Source organism: Podarcis liolepis, assembly GCF_965112155.1.
Source record: "Podarcis liolepis genome assembly, chromosome: Z".
Taxonomy (NCBI): Eukaryota; Metazoa; Chordata; class Lepidosauria; order Squamata; family Lacertidae; genus Podarcis; species Podarcis liolepis.
The window spans coordinates 18774577-18794628 of record NC_139570.1 but is presented as its reverse complement, the minus strand read 5'-3'; the positions used below and the strand labels follow the sequence as shown (position 1 = coordinate 18794628).

General features: G+C 46.8%; 1 protein-coding gene and 1 long non-coding RNA gene across 2 annotated transcripts in view; one reads left to right on the top strand and one right to left on the bottom strand.

The window, feature by feature from the left end:
- The window catches only part of NHSL2 (NHS like 2), a 118987-nt gene that overhangs the window by 85462 nt on the left and 13473 nt on the right, over positions 1-20052 (bottom strand). The window lies entirely within an intron of this gene.
- LOC310698099 lies at positions 707-18388 on the top strand. The gene is made up of 4 exons (XR_014521302.1): positions 707-789; positions 8459-8645; positions 13020-13089; positions 17816-18388. It is a non-coding gene; the product is annotated as an uncharacterized lncRNA (long non-coding RNA).

The window sequence follows — 20052 nt, the reverse complement described above, 5'->3', positions numbered from 1 at the left end:
TAACACTATGTTAACAAAGGTGTATAAACCAACTAAAAACCTTGATCAATGAGCTTACCTTTAACCATAGTAAACAAACTATTGTTAAGTTGCTGGCCTGGTCTCACACATAACCCTAAGCCACAATTTGATACAAAATTATTTCTGGCCAGTGGGCAAAATCTTAATTTTCCCAACCCTCACACATAAAATTTGAGAGGTGGGTACCCGATTATCAGGACTTCAAACCACAGCATGGGACTGTTTGAAAATCCTTTGCAAGCAGCCCTTAAACTTTTTTGAGGTTCCCTGCCACTGTGTTGGAGACTAGCAACCAGCCACAGCAGAGCCATAGGTGGCTTCCCAAGTACTACGTGCTTGGTCCACCAGTTGCTAGTTGGGGTTCTCCATCCTCACTGATTCTTTTTCAGAGAACCAGTTCATGTACTGTACGTAGTTACACTATGGAACTCTCTCCCATAGTGGGCAGTCTTGGCCACCAACTTGGATGATGTTAGAAGAGGATTAGACAAATTCAAAATAAGACTATCAACTAGAATAAGGCTACTATTCCATATAATAAGGCATACTATATCCACAGCTACTAGCCACGATGGCTATAGTCTACCTCCACTGTCAGAGGTGTTATGCCTCTGAATACCAGTTGATGGGAATCACAGGTAGGCATTGTGCTGTTATGTCCAGCTTGCAGGCTTCCCACAGTTGGCCACTGTGAGAATGGGCCATTGGTCTCATCTAGCAGAGTTGCCTTAAGCTCTTTCGTTAAGAAAGAGGGACAGCTAGAGAGAGGTAAGAAAAGGTCGGTGGAGCTCCTGAAGCAGCTGGGCCAATGAAGAAAAATGTGGTAGTGGTGGGGTTATCTTAGGGAAGCAAGATATAAAATAAGGCAGGGCTCCTGTGCCTGTAGCAGCGGTTGTAGAATTCCAGCACATACAACTTCTGAAATTCCTGAAAATGAATGGACTACAAAAAATTTCCCAAGAAAACAAATTAATGCTGAACTACAAAATAACGGAACAGGAAGTAGAAGGGGCCATTCAGAACATGCAGTTAGGTAAATCTCCAGGACCGGATGGACTGACTTCTAGATATTATAGATCTTTGAAAGAATGGTTAATACAACCTTTAAAGGAAGTCTGTAATGAAATATTGGAAGGGAAAAGGGCACCAGAGTTGTGGAAGGAAGCGTACATCACACTTATACCAAAAACAGAGACTGAAAAGACGCAGCTTAAGAACTACCGCCCCATATCACTGCTTAATGTGGATTACAAAATCTTTGCAGACATTCTGGCTAAAAGATTAAAAAAGGTGTTAGCAGACGAAATCCATAAAGATCAAGCGGGCTTTCTTCCGGGCAGACACTTGTCTGACAATACGAGGAATATAATTAATATCTTAGAAAAATTACAAGTGAAGATTAATACTAAAGCAGTTTTGATATTTGTGGATGCGGAGAAAGCCTTTGACAACATTACCTGGAGTTTTATGAAGAAGAATTTATTGGGGATGGGGGTTGGTCAAGGTTTTGGAAATGGTATAGGTGCAATCTACTCAGAACAAAAGGCCAAATTAATTGTGAATAATGTAGTGATGAAAGAATTTAAGATTGAGAAAGGAACACGACAAGGTTGCCCAATCTCTCCATTGCTTTTTATATCGGTCCTGGAGGTTTTGTTAAATATGATTAGAAGGGACCAATTGGTAAAAGGTATACAAGTGGGAGCCAAACAGTACAAATTGAAAGCATTTGCTGATGACTTGGTATTGACTTTACAGGAGCCAGAATCAAGTACTAAAAGAGTATTAGAACTGATTCAAGAATTTGGTCAGGTAGCAGGCTTTAAGTTGAGTAAGACGAAAACTAAAGTTTTAGAGAAAAATTTAACTGAGATTGAGAGAGATAAGTTTCAGAAGGAGACAGGATTGACACTGGTTAAGAAAGTGAAATATTTAGGGGTTAACATGACTGCTAAGAATGTGAATTTATTTAAGGATAATTATGAAAAATGTTGGACTGAAGTGAAAAAGGATTTAGAAATATGGTCAAATTTGAAGCTATCATTGTTAGGCCGAATTGCTGTAATAAAAATGAACGTACTGCCAAGAATGCTGTTTTTGTTACAAACATTGCAAATTTTGGACAAAATGGACTGTTTCAAGAAGTGGCAGAGAGATATCTCTAGATTTGTCTGGCAGAGCAAGAAGCCTCGTATAAAATTTAAGATATTAACAGACGCTAAAGAAAGAGGTGGATTTGCCCTGCCAGACCTTAAACTTTATTATGAATCATCCGCATTTTGTTGGCTGAGAGAATGGATGCTTCTTGAAAACACGGATGTGTTGGATTTGGAAGGCTTCAACAATGTATTTGGTTGGCATGCATATCTGTGGTATGACAAGGTTAAAGCACATAAAGCGTTTAAAAACCATATTGTCAGAAAAGCACTGTTTAATGTTTGGATAAGATACAAGGACTTGTTAGAAAATAAAACCCCAAGATGGTTGTCACCAATGGAAGCAAAGGCTCATAAAAAACTCAATATGGAGGCCAAATGGCTGAAGTATTGGGAAATTTTGGAACAAGAAGGTGACAGATTAAAATTGCAGAGCTTTGAAAAATTAAAAAACAGAGTACGAGATTGGCTCCATTATTATCAAATAATGGAGGAATATAATTTGGACAAAAAACTAGGCTTCCAGGTAGAAAAATCAAAATTGGAAACAGAATTGTTAGACTCTAAAGTTAAGAATTTGTCAAGAATGTATAACTTGTGTTGAAATGGAATACTCAAGATGAAACAGTGAAATCTGCTATGATTAAATGGGCACAAGATGTTGGACATAATATTATGATGGCTGACTGGGAACAGTTATGGACCACTGGTATGAAGTTTACGGCATGTAATGCCTTAAAAGAAAATTTAATGAAAATGATCTATAGGTGGTACATAACACCAGTCAAGCTTGCAAAAATCTACCATCTGCCCGATAATAAATGCTGGAAATGTAATGAAACTGAAGGTACATTCTTTCACCTTTGGTGGACATGCCCAAAGATTAAGGCATTCTGGGAGATGATCTATAATGAAATGAAAAAGGTATTTAAATATACCTTCCTGAAGAAACCAGAGGCCTTTCTCATGGGCATGGTCGGCCAATTGGTGCCAAGGAAAGATAGGATTCTTTTTATGTACGCCACAACAGCAGCAAGAATACTTATCGCAGAGTACTGGAAGACACAAGATCTATCCACCAGGGAAGAATGGCAGATGAAGTTGATGGACTACATGGAACTGGCGGAAATGATTGGCAGAATCCGAGACCAGGGAGAAGAGTCGGTGGAAGAAGATTGGAAAAAATTCAAAGTATATTTACAAAAACATTGCAAAATTAATGAATGTTAGAAGGATGCTGGAATGAAGTTACATGGTTTTAGCAGAAATGTAATAAAGAATTAAGTAAAAGCTGATTGATAATGGGCCAAAATGAAAAATTTAAGGTTAGACCGTTAAGATAAATTATAGAACAAAAATTGAGAAAGATGGAAAGAATTTGCTGAAACAATTAATTGGACTAGAATACAAAAAAGGGAGGTGCGAGGAGGTCGATGAAACAAGTAAATGAAAGGTAAAGATATGGAATATTGGATGTGTGTTTTAGTGTTATTGTTTCTTTTTGCTGTATTGTTGTATTGTTTTTCTATGTCTTTCTTTTTATGTATTGCAATGTATGTCCTGTTAAATTTTTTGTTGTGTCCCCCCCCCCGTAATTTTTAAACCCTTAATAAATATCATTTTTTAAAAAATGAAATTCCTTGCCTGTCCTCTTTTGCATTTGGCCGCCCTAGTTCCTTTTAAGAAGGTTGCTTGCAAGATCTTAACCCATCTCTTCCCCGCTGCCTCCTCAAAAAAAATCACATATACACAAAGGGCCAATCTAGCTGCTGGCCAGCTCCTGATGTGCACATTATGGGAATGGCACCAGAAAAAAATAGAGAGGATTGCTTGCACCCTTGAAAAAGTGGGTGCATTTGGAAGGTGATTTGGAACATTTCTTTCCTAAGTGTCTCAAATTCCACATTGGAGTCCATGGTTTGGGATATGTGAGGTGCAGATGTTGCGGGCCTAGAAGGCCTTTAGAAGCTGGACAAAGCTGCTCTCCTACAGTGCCACCTGCAGGAGTTGAAGGCAAACTGCAGTTTCAAATGGCAGCTGAACATAATCCGCAGGCCTGTGAGTGGTCAGTCAAAATTGTGGCTTCTGTTCCAATTTGCTTGCACAAAGATTATGTGGAAGTGAGAAACTGAGATTAGGGTCTCTTCCAACTTTACAGTTCTATGCTTCACAAATAAAACTGGGCTGCTGTGGTTTTAGCAGGCATGTCCAGCTCTCAAGAGACTGTGATCTACTCCCACTATAAAAAAACAGGCAGTGATCTACCCATTGGATTGACCAAAGTTGTTGAGTTTTTTTGGGATAATTCACCACAGTTGTTGAGGTTTTTTTTGGGGGGGGATCAATCTGGATCACACGATCGACAAGGATCGACCAGGGATGACACGCGATCGATCGGTAGATCACGATCGACCGGTTGGACTTACCTGATCTATGGTATAAAACTCCCCACCCTGAAAAGTATTAACATTCAGCAAGCTGCTGCCCCCCGCCCCCGTAAAAGTTACTGAAAATCTCTCCTGCTTTAAGCGGGGGGTGGCCCCATGAAATATGGGGGCATTCACCCCCTCTTCTCCCCCCATCCCACTTTCAAATTTCGTGTCGTAAGCTACTCAGGGCAGGGACTTGTCCCCTTGTGCTCTGTAAAATGTCCCATGTGCTGACAGTGATACAGAAATAACAGAAGAAGCCACATTATACAGAGTCAGAGCAACGGGTCCATCTAGCTCAGTGACGACTGCACTCTCAGCAGGTGACTGGGGACATTCCCATCCTGGGACTGAGCCTCGGACCTTCTGCATGCAAAGCAGCTGCTCTACCGGTGAGCTACAGCCTTTCCCATAAGGGGCCAGCAACTCCTTTCCGGAACTTTCTCCTGCTATCCAGCAAACTGATTTGATTGTAAACACACACACACAAACCCACTAAATTCCAAATGGTTTAAAATAGGAACAGAACAGCAAGATCCAGAACAAACTCTTTGTAGTTTCAGTTATCTCTAAACCCAACATAAGGCATAATTCAGAGCCAGCAATGGCTATTTTGGGACGCAGGTGGTGCTGTGGGTTAAACCACAGAGCCTAGGACTTGCTGATCAGAAGGTCGGCGGTTCGAATCCCCGTTACGGGGTGAGCTCCCGTTGCTCAGTCCCTGCTCCTGCCAACCTAGCAGTTTGAAAGCACGTCAAAGTGCAAGTAGATAAATAGTTACTGCTCTGGCGGGAAGGTAAACAGTGTTTCCGTGTGCTGCTCTGTTTCGCCAGAAGTGGCTTAGTCATGCTGGCCACATGACCCGGAAGCTGTACGCCGGCTCCCTCGGCCAAGAAAGTGAGATGAGCACCGCAACCCCAGAGTTGGTCACGACTGGACCTAATGGTCAGGGGTCCCTTTACCTTTACCTTTAATGGTTATTTTACGACTCTTCCTGAGCGGGGGGGGGGGGGCAGTGCTACATGCCTGCGGCTGAAGTCAGCTGAAAGGAGCCTCAGTGCAAAAGCACCCTATCATCCCCTTTCTGGCCAGTCAGGGTGGGGATATAGAGAGAAGGTCTCAAGTGGGATTAAACACAATCCTGGATTTAACCCTATTAATAAATCTCCATGGAATATTTCTAAATCAATCCTTCATCTGGTGGCCTGGCTTTCAGTTTATTGACAGAACCAGCCAGACTTTTCCAGGGAGGTCTAATGAACTGGGTACAAATTGATCCAATGAAACAGCAACAAACCTGCACATCCAAACCTGCACATAAGCCATACATTTAAACAGCATTCAACACACATGGTTCTTCCCCACACCAAAAAATCATGGGAAATGTACTTTGCTAAGGGTAACAAGAACTGTGATTTTGTGAGAGGGAATCTGTAGTTCGGAGGGTTCTTTGTGGGGAAAGCATGAGCTTTAAATGTGTGTTGAATATGCTTTAAATACAAGGTGTGGACGTGACCGCATACTAACCTAATCATGTTCTCGTTCTTCATTCCCAGGCTTCGCTATCTATACTCAGGACATCCTATAGGTGGCAGCAGCGGCTTAAGGCCGATTCCTGGGAGGTTAACGCTCCTTGCATTTGCGATCAAGCTTTTTCCGTATTGTCTTGCGCTTTATTCCAACATTTGCCAACGCGGATCAATTCATGCATCACCACAGTGGCGTAGCGTGGGTTGTCAGCACCCGGGGCAAGGCAAGTAATTTGCGCCCCCTAACCCGTGGATTTGCGCCCCCTAACCCTAACCCCCAGATGTTGCGCCCAGTACAGCCGCCCCCCTGCACCCCCCACGCTACGCCACTGCTAAGGGGACAAGGAACACGCGTGGGGTGGGTGGAGAAGGATGTGGCTAATAATGCAGGAGGGGGGTCTAAGGGGAAAAGGAGCTCGCATGGGGTGGGTGGAGAAGGAGCTTTTCGGAGAGCTGAGGGGGGAGGGGGGAGGGAAAGAGCACTGTTGCTTTAAAGGAGCCAACCGGACAGCAGCCACTTACAGCAGTGTAAGCAGCTCCTTTCCTCTCCCGCTTTCCTCCTTCTCTCCCTCTTTGCTGCTTTACGCAGCTAATGGCAAATCCCCTGCAACCCAAGTCCTGCTCAGCGGATCAGCTGAGACGCTGGGAGAATGGTAATTTCCCCCTCTCCCTTATCCCGTGCCCTCCTGTCCCCAGCAGCCTTTTAAAAAACTTTTTTACTGATTTTCACTGCGCTTGTGGCTCAGAGCCCTCCTGTGCCCTGCCGTCCCTCTGCAGCCTCATTGCTCCGTTTAGAGAGCGCACGGCTACGCGGCGCTTTTTCCAGCTTGCTATGGCTCCCGTCTGTCCCTCCTCGAGTGTAAGCGGCTGCTGCCCGCTTTGCTGGCATGGCTCTCCTTCCCTCCCTCCTCCTCAGCTCCACCCCCTCCTCCTGGCTGTAAAGCAAGCATGAGTGCATTCGCTCTGTAACACGCACAGGCATTTTCCCTTCCTTTCTAGGAGCAAAAAACCTCCTCCTCCTCCCGGCTTTGCTGCTGCTGCTGCTGCTGCGCGGCTCTTTTCCTCCACCGACGGCGCGCTGCGCCTTGGAGAGGTTCCCGCTTCCTCGAGGGGGGCTGGCCAAACGCGCCCCCCAAAATGTTGCGCCCGGTGCCGCCGGCACCCCTGGCACCCCCCACGCTACGCCACTGCATCACCAGAATGAAGTGGGCACAGTGGCGTAGCGTGGGTTGTCAGCACCCGGGGCAAGGCAAGTAATTTGCGCCCCCTAACCCGTGGATTTGCGCCCCCTAACCCTAACCCCCAGATGTTGCGCCCAGTACAGCCGCCCCCCTGCACCCCCCACGCTACGCCACTGCTAAGGGGACAAGGAACACGCGTGGGGTGGGTGGAGAAGGATGTGGCTAATAATGCAGGAGGGGGGTCTAAGGGGAAAAGGAGCTCGCATGGGGTGGGTGGAGAAGGAGCTTTTCGGAGAGCTGAGGGGGGAGGGGGGAGGGAAAGAGCACTGTTGCTTTAAAGGAGCCAACCGGACAGCAGCCACTTACAGCAGTGTAAGCAGCTCCTTTCCTCTCCCGCTTTCCTCCTTCTCTCCCTCTTTGCTGCTTTACGCAGCTAATGGCAAATCCCCTGCAACCCAAGTCCTGCTCAGCGGATCAGCTGAGACGCTGGGAGAATGGTAATTTCCCCCTCTCCCTTATCCCGTGCCCTCCTGTCCCCAGCAGCCTTTTAAAAAACTTTTTTACTGATTTTCACTGCGCTTGTGGCTCAGAGCCCTCCTGTGCCCTGCCGTCCCTCTGCAGCCTCATTGCTCCGTTTAGAGAGCGCACGGCTACGCGGCGCTTTTTCCAGCTTGCTATGGCTCCCGTCTGTCCCTCCTCGAGTGTAAGCGGCTGCTGCCCGCTTTGCTGGCATGGCTCTCCTTCCCTCCCTCCTCCTCAGCTCCACCCCCTCCTCCTGGCTGTAAAGCAAGCATGAGTGCATTCGCTCTGTAACACGCACAGGCATTTTCCCTTCCTTTCTAGGAGCAAAAAACCTCCTCCTCCTCCCGGCTTTGCTGCTGCTGCTGCTGCTGCGCGGCTCTTTTCCTCCACCGACGGCGCGCTGCGCCTTGGAGAGGTTCCCGCTTCCTCGAGGGGGGCTGGCCAAACGCGCCCCCCAAAATGTTGCGCCCGGTGCCGCCGGCACCCCTGGCACCCCCCACGCTACGCCACTGAGTGGGCATTCAGTGGAGTTTATTGAAATAAGTAAAAACCACACAGATCAGGTAGCACCGGTGATGGCTTATCCATATTTAACTTTTGCCTGCTCTTTCCAGCCACAGGTCTGCGCTGAATTGGAGTAATTCGAGTTTTCAGTAGATTGCTGTTTGCTCCGACTGAGCTTTAAGGATTGGGTTTTCTCAGGGAAAGCTCCAGAGCAGAAAGAGAGAGAGAGAGAAAGAGGGAGAGGGGAGCGCTTGGACATGGAGTTTTAAAGTGCAGACCATGCCTGAAAAGCATGGAGAAAAGGTGAATGTGGACAACCCCTCAGTAAGTGCGGGGGGACATTGCCCCACAGAAACTCTTCCATAGACATGGGTTGCTAACTTCTCCACTCCCTTTTCTCTGCCTTTAACATGCACACCAACATTGAGAAAGTACATTTTCTCCCCTTCACAACAAAATAATTAATAGTGGAAAGGCAGAAGTCTAAAAGGTTTTTTTTAGAAAAAGGGTGGGGGGGAGCAATGCTGTCGAGGCTTCACCTGCTGAGTTTCTGCCTGTTGCAAAATGGGAAGTGCTGAGACAGCTCAGCCAGTAGAGCATGAGACTCTTAAACTCAGGGCCGTGGGTCGGAGCCCCATGTTGGGCAAAAGATCCCTGCATTGCAGGGGGCTGCACTAGATGACCCTTCCCGTCCGACTCTACTATTCTATAATTCTGTGAAGCAAGCAAACAAAAAGGCACAGGGCTCGCCCAGAAGAAAAAGTGCTGCCCCCCCCCCTCACAAGAGCCATACGGTTAGCACAGAGGTGCTTCTCACCTGCTTGCATCCCTGAAGGGTAACTGTTTCCTTTCAGAACCAGCCTACGAAGCAGCAGCCGATCTACCGCTTGGTGCTGCCCACTCCGTTCTCCCTCGGAGTCCTTTCTTGCCCTTCACCGACTTCCAAGCTGGGTGCATCTTCAGGAGAAATGTCTGCTCCTGGCTGTGCGATGAACCCCGGAGAGAGGGGCCTCTGAATAAGAGGCGTCTAGTGCGCTGCTCTCTTTCACTTGAACAGGCAAGCGACGCACACACAAAATGCCAATTCTCTGGGCAAGCACACTTGGCTCATTCAGCAGGGCAGAGTGCAAGGGAGCCTCCCAGCCAGCCTCAGCACCCTCCACTGAAGCCACACTTTGTGCCAGCAGCCAATGCCCTGTGTATACTTGTGTGCGCACAGCCTTCGCTGGCTCCCTGGTGAGCTGCCAACGGGCACAGTGTGCTTGGTACTTTAGAGAAGTCTTGCCAGGAAGGGGAGGGGAGTGAGGTGGCGGTGGGAAAAGGCCTCTGAGAATAAGTCTTCCTGGATCTCGGATGCGATGGAGCTCAATGGATCTGTTGTCAGTTCCGCTCCTAGCCCTAGCCTGCCAGAGAGGGCCTGCGGTGGGCTGCCTTTTCTCTGCAGGTACCAAGCAGAGGCATGATTCTAACAGAGCCTGTGAATGCTTAAGAGCACAGAGGAAAACCTCTGACATCTAAACACATTTATTAATGATTATGAGGATCCTACCACCGTGTGTGTGTTACCTGAATACCAGGCAACAGGTGGGCAACTCCTAGGAAAGTCAGCTTGCAAGGGCTGCCTTTGGAGCTCTATAGATAAGCTGTGGGGAACCAGCTGCCCTCCAAATGTTGTTGGACTCCCACATTCATCAACCCTAGCCCAGCAGGGCCCCTTCATGGATCACTGCCTTGCCGTGGCGAAGGGGCTTGAATAACTCAAAGAAGCTATGAACTATGCCGAGCAGGGCACTCAAAATGGACAGGTCATAGTGGTCCGTATAGTTAAAGCTATGGTTTTCCCAGTAGTGATGTATGGAAGTGAGAGCTGGACCATAAAGAAGCCTGATCGTCAAAAAAATGATGCTTTTGAATTATGGTGCTGGAGGAGACTCTTGAGAGTCCCATGGACTGCAAGAAGATCAAACGCATCCATTCTGAAGGAAATCAGCCCTGAGTGCTCACTGGAAGGACAGATCCTGAAGCTGAGGCTCCAATACTTTGGCCCTCTCATGAGAAGAGAAGACTCCCTGGAAAAGACCCTGATGTTGGGAAAGGAGAAGGGTACAACAGAGGACGAGATGGTTGGACAGTGTTCTCAAAGCTACCAGCATGAGTTTGACCAAACTGCGGGAGGCAGTGGAAGACAGGAGTGCCTGGCGTGCTCTGGTCCATGGGGTCACAAAGAGTCGGACATGACTAAACAACTAAACGACTAAACAACAACAACAACAAGCCCAGCAGGGATGGTGGGTATTGCAAATCAGTAGCATCTGAAGGGCCAGGGTCTCCCCGTCCCTGCTGCAAATGTAACAGAACCTTTCTTGCCTTTTATTATCTCTTCCTACTTGCCTCACTGAAAACAAAAGATTGGATTTTCAGTATTTCCACAAAAATTAAAGGCCTGAAACAACAGGGCCATAATTTATCAGAAGCCTCTTGTTTATTTTATATCACCCGATTTACCTGTTTTTTCAAAACTCATTTAATGCCTTTCCACAGGTTCATCGCACACTGCCACTCCAGGAAAGATGCATCAATAAGTATTAAATATAACAAGAGCAGGCCAACTTTTCAGTGGTGGCTCCCCATTTGTGGAATGCCCTTTTCAGGGAAGCAAACTTGGTGCCATTGTTGTCTGTTTCTAGGCACCAGGCAAAAAACATTCTTATTTACCCAGGTGTTTGGTTTTTAAATTGGGAGGGCACTTAGAAAATATGTCAGTGCGCTTTGTTACACTCATCCTTTAAGTATGCTGCAGAAGACTTGTTCATATATATATATATATATATATATAGGCATTGTAAGTTTTTGTTTATACCTGATTTTAAGGTAATTATCATTTTTTCTTCTTTTTTTACTACAGAGCCATTAATGGTGCTATATAAATAAAGGTGAATGAATGAATTATAATAAATGTGGTGGTGGTGGAAGAAGAGGGGGGGAGACAAATAAGCAGCTGGATTAGTTTTGCTAAAGTTTCAGCCAGCCTTACCTTCTGAACGGATACCCCATTTCTTTGCCCTCTCCTGTTTTTCTGCCTCTTCCCTAACTGAAAATGCTCAGTCTTCATTGAAAAATTTTGTCCCTCACTGCTCATCCATATTTTTATTCTTTGGCAAAACATGGCCCAACCATGCTTGTTCCTCTCTTTTTAATTTCCCAGCGGCCTCATTTTGGCTACAATTCTGTCAGCACATACCAAATGAGTTTGCTTTTAGAACTGATGGTGTTTATTAAGTACTATTCATGAGTGTTGCGGCCTCTTTGAAGGCCTAATTCTCCACAAGGCCAGGCTCCTTAAAACTTCCGCTTGGTTTCTTCAAACCAGAAAGGGAGGTGCCCTTAAAGCAGGGGGGGGGGGCATCAGTTTCAGCCCAAGGGCCACATTCCCTTGTAAACAACCTTCTGAGGGCCACATTCCAGTCATGGGCGGGGCCAGAGGCAAAAGTAGGTGGAGCAATGAATGCCATTTTTGCCTTTGTATAGTAGGTTATTTTTCACACCCATATTCACACATCCCTCTCTTATCCTCCAGGGCCAGTGAGAAATGTGGCCTTGAGAGAGTTGTTTGGGAGAGCCACATTTCATTCCTGGCCCTAAGGTTCCCCACCCCACTCTGAAAGATACATATTCAACAAAATCCAATTATCCTAACCACCACAGCACCACCACGAAATTGGTTGTGTGGTCTCTTTTCCGCCATAGTTCCTGATCCTGGCTGGGCAATGTCCACACCTCCAGAATGCAACATCAGAGGCTTTGTGGGAAATGTAAATGCTGCCTGGCCCCCAGGAGTCTGGGAGATCTCATTTTAATTTCCAACAATGCCCCACAGCAACACTATGTCACAAGATCACAGAAAACCAGGGTTCAAATCTCCAAGCAGCTATGAAGTTCACAGAGCGGCCTTAGGCCAGTCACTGCTTGCATACACACCATACATTTGAAGCACATGACTCTTTCCCCACCTCCTGCAAAAAAAAAAATAAAAAAAATCCTGGGGACTGTGGTTTACCCCTCACAAACCTACAGTTCCCAGCACCCTTAACAGATTACCCAGATTCTTTCGGGGGAGGCCATGCGCTTTAAATGTGTGTCAGATGCATGGTATGTACACAGCCACTGTCCCTCATCCTAACCTACTTCACAGGGTTGTTGTGAGGGGGATGCCCTGACTAGAGCTGGGGGGGGGGGACAACGACGACGACGACGACCTTGTATGTGATGTTGTTTGCTCCTTGGACCAAAGCTGGGATACAAATGTAATAAGTAAATAAATAAATACTCGCCACTGGGATGTAAACCCACATGGCACCAGAGGGCCTTCTCAGATCTGGAGCCAGCCCTCCTCCCCCACATCCTAGCCCCCAAACATTCTGCATCTTTAAGCAATCGCTGAGCAGAAAGCTGTTGTGTGTAACCCTTTTATAGACACCATGGATGGCGTGAGCCCATTGCTGGCAAGATAGGAAAACACACACACACAAACACGCACGAAAGAGAGACCACCCATTAAGTGGGATTTACAAGATGCTTCTGGCGCAGTCTTTGGCTCCCAGCACGGACTGTTCCTGCCCCAGACAAGCGCAAGCAGTTTTGCCCCATAATTCTTTCTTCTTTCATCTCCCTTGACAGGTCTCGGCCATTCCTCTCCCCAAACCACATTTCTTTTGCATCATCAGGACAGTTTAAAGACTTGGAAAAGGTGGGATTTGCTTAGTCTTCCAATTAGCAGTGCTGAAGGAGTTTGTGTGTGCTGGGGAGTGAATCAGGGGGCCTCTCCCTGCTGTATCTTACCGGTTGCTTTGTAACCTTTCCAGATCACTCCTTGCCCAGCAAACAAAAGGAATTTCTTTTCAAAGAACCCTAAGTGTGCCTCAAACCATTTTGCCTTTTCTTCATCCGTTTATGTGATGCTTTGTAGAGTGGAAGAGAATAGGTCCCTGTCCCAAGGAGGTCACAATCTAAATATCTGAACAGGGCAAACTAGAGCTGGAGAGGAGACATTGGAGACAGGGTAAAGTAAGAGAGTGCATTGGTTGGGGGGAGGGAGAGAGAGAGAGCAATGTGCAGCTGTTTCCTTTTCACATGCTTAGCCTTAGAGCAGATGTGGAGAACCTCTGGCCTTCCAGATTGCTGCTGAGCCACAATTCTCATCATCCCTGGCCACTGGCCATGCTTGCTGGGGCTAATGGGGGTTGTAATTCAGCAGTATCTGGCGGGCCAAAGGTTCCCCACACCTGGCTTACATACAGATTCATTTTAAACAGAGAATGGAAACATTGAGCACCATCGTTTATCGACTGCTGGGATAGCTCAGTTGGTAAAGCATAAGACTCTTGATGTCAGAGTTGAGGGTTCAAGTGCCGCGTTGGCCACAAGATTCCACAGCTTTCAGGGTCATGGGGCCAGCATGACCAAACCACTTTTGGTGCAACGGAACACCGTGACGGAAGCCAGAGCACATGGAAATGCCGTTTATCTTCCCGCCGCAGCGGTACCTATTTATCTACTTGCACTGGCGTGCTTTCGAACAGGTTGTTCAGGTTGGCAGGAACTGGGATAGAGCAACAGGAGCTCAGTCCATCGCGGGGATTCGAACCGCCGACCTTCCAATCGGTTTAGACCACAGCACCACCTGCGTCCCAGTATGAAACACTGCAAGCGTGTTTATTTGGGGGACGTGGACTGGCTGGTTTCTCACAAACAAATGAAAAGAATAGTGACTGTAACTTGTTGCCTAAATATAGCTCAGGTTCTACAGATGCTAAACACACACTCTCTCTTTAAAAAAGGAAGGAAGAAACCAGGGAATCTGGAGATTATGTTTCATTTATGGGGGATTCCCTCCCCCCCACACACACACATACATCGCACTGTGGACACCCATGATTCCTGATAATAATGTGTTTTATGAAGAACTCATTCCCAGATTTGCTTGTGTTCCTATTTCCTCCTCCCTCCCATTCTGCTCTTATCTTGTAACTATTATATTTTAACCCTGAAGGCAGGGACTGTATAGTTGTCGTTTTAACCTTTGTAGGACTCTTGCCAACCTAAAAGACAGCAAAGTCATCATTTTTCTCAATTTGGATTGAAGCTGGTTTGTTAGGGGAATTCATAAAAATGCAGTATTTTATAAGAAACAAGAGATATGGATTTTGGTTAATGTGTGCACTCCACTTTCCAAACTCTTGGTGGCAGCGCAATGAGTGTAAAACAGGAGCATGTAAACAGGAGCCTTAGAAAACTTCAAGCAAGAAAGAAGGAATTCCAGCGCAACAATCTGCAACAGAGGGACAATATGATGACATGGGCAACTCTCCTGCAACACAGCTGTATCCAAATGGCTTAGTGTTTAAAGGAGATAGCAGTCTGTGTCCAAATGGGAATTTTCTCAAGTGTAGAGTGCCATTTCATGACGCTGAAATTTCCTCTGCTGTGCAAACTAATAGAAGTACACAACCAAATTCTTTGCTATGCAGGGGTCATATTTGCAGATCTGAATTTGGCCACTGGTCCATCTAACTCAGTATTGTCTTCACTGACTGGCAGCAGCTCTCCAACATCTCAGGCAGAGATCCCTTTCTCAGCCTAGTGCAAAGACCCTTTTTTCTTATCTTTTTCCTATTTTGAAGCGGAGGCCTGATGGAGTCAGCTGTCATTAAATAGCACCTCCTTCATTTATAGTCAAAAGCTGAACAACACCATTATTGTTACTAGCATTAGTGTTAGTATTTTATTACATAGTCTGATTCGCAACTTTATAGTGCACAAATTATGCACCTGAGTTATCATCATATAAAATAATACATGTGCATGCATGGATCTGATAACAATGCCATACGTTGTTTGTCAGATGGGTATCAATGCTACACCTTTCACAAATGAAAAAGGAAAAGAAAGCGAATGCATGCCAGTTTTCAGAGGAAGATCTGCTATGAAACTAATGAAGCTTAAGCTTTGGGGACGCTAATCCTAGAGAGGCCCAAGTAATGACTTTAGCCCACATTGCTTTAAAAATTTGCTTTAAAAAGTGCCTAATGCATGTATATAACACTTCCCTAATTCTCCTCTCCCCCCCCCCCCATAACTCAAAAACTGTAAGGCATAGAGAATTTTTTATTCACACCAGTGACATGTCCATGTGAGATAATCCAGTACAACTTCAATCAAAATCTTAGTTGTAGTGGTTACTATCAGGGGCGTCTTACCCATAGAAGCTAGTGGCGCAGGGTGCCAGGGTGCCAAGTTCTGGAGGGCGCCAGGGGAGAGGTGGAGGCTGGACGCGGCACCTCCCTGCATGAGCTCGCCGCCCTCGCCTGCCTCCGCCATGCCGAAGCAGCGCCACACCCAGAGCCTCCGTCTGCCGTGGCCACCATGGCACGAAGCGGCCAGCCTCTGCCTCTTTCCCACCGGAGGAGCCGCCCTCCAGCCGATGCCCGCCTCCTCCAGCCCCACCGGCAGTGCCATCCTCCCTAAAAAACTCTGGGAAACGGGGCAGGGCGGAGGGAGCTTTGTACCATGGCGCCGGATATGCTTAAAACAGCCCTGGTTACTATTTTTTAAAAAATTATGGTGGTCTGTCATGGATCAACCCCATTGAAGGAGATAACAGTGGTTGCCCAGACCTTGCTGCGGTTGTGAAGGGGCCCCCATAACAGTGCAAACTTCAGGCCCCCCCAAAATGTAGGTCTGCCCCTGCCAGTGTGGCCAGCTTTACAAGGAAACTGTTCATGCTACCAGTTTCGGCTGCTGAGTAAATATTTGAGTAGACAGCCTGTGATAAGTACGCTCCCCTGCTAAGTCTGCTGCCCTAGGTCAAACCCCTGGCATCTCCAGGTAAGGCAGGGAGAGAACCTTGATCTGAATCCCTGGAGGTCCACCCACACTTCCATTTGTCCCTTAATGTCAAGTCACAGGTCTGAGACGTGTTCCACCTCTGTGGAATCATTGAATTGTAGAGTTGGAATGGACCCCATGGGGCCATCTAGTCCAACCCCCTGCAGTTGGACTTTTGCTGAATCTTTTGCGGAATGTGGGGCTAGAATCCACAAGACTGAGATTAAGAGTCTCATGCTCTGCCGACTGAGCTATCCCAAGTACGTCCAGCTGCTTTCCCTGGAAACCCCAAAGTTTACTGCTGAATTGGAACAAACAAAGCTCCGTTGGTTGGATCGTGGCAACGCCAAGGTTGCAGGTTCGATTCTCATATGGGGCAACTGCATATTCCTGCATTGCAGGGGGTTGGACTCACTAGATCAGCAGTTCTCAACCTGTGGGTCCCCCAGATGTTGTTGGACTACAACTCCCATCACCCCTAGCTAGCAAGGCCAGAGCTCAGGGATTATGGGAGTTGTAGTCTAACAACATCTGGGGACCCACAGGTTGAGAACCACTGCACTAGATGATCCTCAGGGTTCCTTCCAACTCTACAATTCTATGATTCTATGATTCCGTCAACCCAGACTGCTTGAGGCACAGGTAGAAGAAAGAATTCAGCGTACCTCAGCAGAGCATCCACCCAAGCTACCGAAGGAGTCGGGTGAGTAGCCCGCCTCTGCAGATTTACCTGTGTTCCATGGTGTTCATCCTCATCACACGCCAAAAAAGGACTGGACCATCACAAGATCTCTGCTCCATTCAGCTACAGCCTGAAGAATGGAAGAGAGGCAGCCCCGACACTCGCTTGCTCACTCACTGGGAGGAAAGCTACGCTGTGGGAGTGGCAAGACAGGAGGGCTGGGGGAGGTGGCTGTCGGAGGAGCAAACACTCCTTTCCAGACACCCACGCAGGAAGGGAAGGCAGAAAGCAGGAGGGAAGATGCAAGCTGGGGGAGTCAGGTGGTGTCAGGCCCAGCCACCCATCTCTGCCTGGTGGTGCAGTGTGGAAATAGGAAACTGCCACATGGAACAGGAAGCAGACACATTTCAAGCACATCAAAGGGATAGACATGATTATATTATTGGTTTTTGCAATCATACATGTGTCTGGTTTTCCCAAATTAAATTAATTTTATTGTATTTGAACATCACTCACTCTAATAAAATGATAGAAAGGCAGGAGTTGGAGGGGACCACAAGGGCCATTTAGTTCAATCCCCTGCAATGCAGGAATCTTTTGCCCAACACGGGGCTCAAACCCACAACCCTAAGATCAAGAGTCTCACGCTCTACCGATAGAGATATTCCAGTGTCCTAGTTAAGTCAGGCTGTGAATTCCGCCAAAGATTATAGCGAAAATGGCGGCACTGATATGTTACTGGACTACAACTCCCATCAGCTCCACCCAATGGTTGAAGTCCATTGGTGTGTAGTCCAAAATTGAGAGGGTACCTAGCTGAGGAAGGCTGAAACAGAGCCTAGAGAGAGTCCAACTTCTCCCATGTATTTCCAGTTGCAAATCGTTTTTTATCTTTTCTTCCCATAAGGGCTTGAAATGACAAAGCGAAACGAAACTGACACTCCATTGATTTGCACCGCATGCAAATGGGCCTATGTGCATGAGAGCAGTGGAGAGAACTGTGTCACATTCCAGTTGACAATCAAGACAACGTCAACATTTCCAGTGACAGCCTTTGGCCCTCTTGGATTACCACGCTGCTCTCAGCAGAGGGATTCACAGCACAGAGATAGGAGGCAGAGCCTGTGCAGTGTAGTGCAGGTGTGTGACCTTTCAGGCCCAAAGCGAAATGACCTATTGGAGACCCCTCCTCCGGGGCCAAGCAAGCCCACACGTGGTGAGCCAGAGTCCTGCATTTCCTGTCTCAGCGCCAAGGCACGCTTCCTCTCTGCCAAAACCCACACCCCTTGGGCTGCCCATTGGACCAGAGCCTGCAATCTGGAAGTGATTTTCTTGCTCGGCTCAGCCTGGCCTGCTTGGGAACGAGCCTCTGGCCCCCACAAATTCCACTTGGATGGAAAGATCTTGCTTTCCCTCCAGTTGGAATCCACAGCCAGCCACGGATAGCAAAACATGTTTCTGGGAAGAGCTGCAAGCACAGCACAGCACCGAGTCATGTAGTACGTTTATTGCAGATTCGTTTTGTCCCCTTACGAATAGAACAATAAGCATGACATGCTTCAGTACGGGATATTGGGAGACACAAGACTTGAAACATACTGAAAATTACAGTAGTTATTTCTAAAAGAAGCATCCATATGTACACATGCACAAAATGGGCAGGGCCAGAGGAAAAAGTGAGCTGAGCAATTAATGCAATTGTTGCTTCTCTACAGACCTCTTTCTCTTACCAACTTCAATGTGACCAGAGTTCAAGGCCACATTCCAGCCAAGTGAAAACATTTAATGAGGTGGTTAGTATGGCCTTCAAGGGGTGTGGCCTGCCAATTCCAAGAGTCCGACAGAGAGGCCTAGATAGCTACATTTGGTCCTTGTGCCTGAAGGTCCTCACTTCTGCTTTTTAAGCTACCTTCACCCAATACAAGCCCCCTCTCCCAAGCCCAACACATAGGGCAAGTTTGTATTGCACCCTTATTTATTCAAGATCTGCATTGGAGCATTTGGGAAATAAAACAGCCCGTGGTTTGCATAGGTCTGGGAAATGGGAATCAGTCCAATTTGTGTCAAAATCTGCAAAGATCAAATTCCTCAAAGTTCTCCAATAAGGAAGCATTTCCAGCCTTTAGCCTTCTTCAAGTGTTCCCCCAGTTCAGGCCCTTCAGTGCCTTTTGAAATGTTTCAAGGGAAGGTACAAAAAAAAGAAGTAAAAACGTAGTATAAACATGAACAACTGGGAAACACTGGCTGCAAGCTCTCCAATTGGAGAACAGCCTTTACCGAAGGTGTCATGGGCTTTGGAGAAACTCGAACTCAGAACGAAAGGGAGAAACGTGCTAAGAGGAAGGCACATTTGGCAAACCCTCACCGTGATCAACTCCTGCCTGGAAATCTATGTCTCCACTGTGGAAGGATGTGTGGATTCAGAATTGGCCTCCGCAGTCACTTATGGACTCACTATTAGAACCGTGTTCATGGAAGACAATCTTACTTGGGTACGAGTGATCGCCAAAGAAGAAGAAAAGTGCCTAAAGGAAGGAACCAACTGACCCTCCCTGGGGAGAACATTCCACATTCGACAAATGGAATATTTTACAATAATTTATTTTAAATACCATCACTCCCTTATGCCACAGGTCCTCAAGGAGGCTTACATACCAAACCTAAAAAGCAAAACAACCCCCCCCACCAAATTGTTAAAATGCAGGAAGCAGATTAAACCATGAAACAGGGTACCACCACAGAATGGGCCCCGCTCATCTGGATCAGGGCCACCAATGATAATCTGGGCAACCAGGTGCATTCATGCAGGAGGAGATAGTTCTAGCTTTTCTCTAGCATCTCAAGATCTGCAAAGCTTGCCTAAGATCCCAAGAGCTGAATTGCCTAAATCCAGAGCAAAACATTTTTTCTTCAGTTAATGGCGCTTTGTAAATCAAAGTGTTTTCGGAAGAACCTCAGCTGTGTGGCAAAGAGCTTTGCATAGCCCCTGCAAATCACTACCGTGATCTCTCAGCCAGGCTTGCTGCCTAGAATGAAGAACTAAAGAGAGTGACAGCGCTCAAATTAAGAGGAAGCTTTGCTGAACTGAGCTGCTTTGTCTTGAACCTTATTGTGGGAGAGTCAGGGCTTATCCACACTTACCTT